A 1,405-nucleotide genomic window follows, 5' to 3' on the forward strand; every position below is an offset into this window, starting at 1 on the left:
CTGTCTTAAGGCGAAAGTGCGCATGGTAATGTTTCTGGCGCCAGTGTCTGTTGTGTAGCTGTTTGGTGCTTCGTCGTCAAGCACAGAAGACCTGAGTTCGGTTCTCGAGTGTGTAAAATCAAATGGTATCGACTATCTCACCTGTCTGCTTGGATTTCTGTACAATATACATTTCATTCTAAAAGTATTTGTTAAATTACTTTATACTGCTTTAGTACCTTGCGTTTTCCAAAACACTAAACACGACAACAAAAACAAACACGCACAAACAAAAACACAAACAATAAAAACAACGACGACGACGACAGCGGCAACGACAACAGCACCAACCACAAAAGAGAAAAAGAGAAATAATAACGAAAACAACAAAAACAACAAGAGTGATAAATTTTTTTTTTAATCGTTGGTTCTTACTTCCCCTAGGCTTCTTTATTTCTAACACTTCTTTACAATTTCTACTTTCAATATTTTCACCCCCGCTTTTCCTATTACTGACGTTTTTCAGTTATCTGTAACATGATAATTCTCTGTTCGACTCAGAAAGTCTTTTTTTATGTCTATTAATCATAGTCAGTTTCACTTTCCGACTCCTCTTGTTTTTCTTTTTAACTTTTCCTTTATTTTAACTTTTCCTTTATTTTAACTTTTCCTTTATTTTAACTTTTCCTTTATTTTACATTCTCTCTCTTTCTGGTATTGACAGCATGCTATCTATCTCCCTGTATTTCCTTTCCTCATTTCAAATGACTTTAAGGGGAGGGAAGGGGGAGCTACAAACTGAAGGCTATCTCGCTTATTAGAGGATCAAATTTTACCAAATTTCACACATATCACAAGCACAGTATGGAATCTTAAAATCCGCAATCAGATATATGAGAAAAAGTTTCGTTGCCAAGGATACGGCGGCCATATTTGAATTTATTTACATGTCTTACGTAATGAATACCGCACTTATTTTTTTATGGAAATAAGCTGTTATTGTGCACGCATATTAGCAACCAATACATCTACAAATTGGTCTGTTGATTTTTTCCTAAACGAATTAGGATATTTTTAATGATTTTTTTTCCTGAGGTAGTATTCAATTTTGCCAAAAATCCGTGAAACTCCACACTCCAGAAACCACCAACAAAAAATCGATTCCATATGTCAAATATTCAACCGACAAATTTTTAGCGTTACATGTTCTCTTCATTTTGTTAAAATTTCATGAAAATTGGATAAAAAATGGTGCAGTTTTTTTTTAAAAAGTACAAATGATACAAAAAAACATGCCAGGTATGCGGAAAAATAAGGCTTTTGAGGGTTCTTATGCGATGGAATTGTTGTACGAGAGGCTGAAGAGGTTAAAAAGGCTTACAACTCAAAATTAATAATTTTAAGCCGAATTCGGACTTTCATGGTG

This window comes from Aplysia californica, unplaced genomic scaffold (assembly GCF_000002075.1).
Source record: "Aplysia californica isolate F4 #8 unplaced genomic scaffold, AplCal3.0 scaffold00047, whole genome shotgun sequence".
Taxonomy (NCBI): domain Eukaryota; kingdom Metazoa; phylum Mollusca; class Gastropoda; order Aplysiida; family Aplysiidae; genus Aplysia; species Aplysia californica.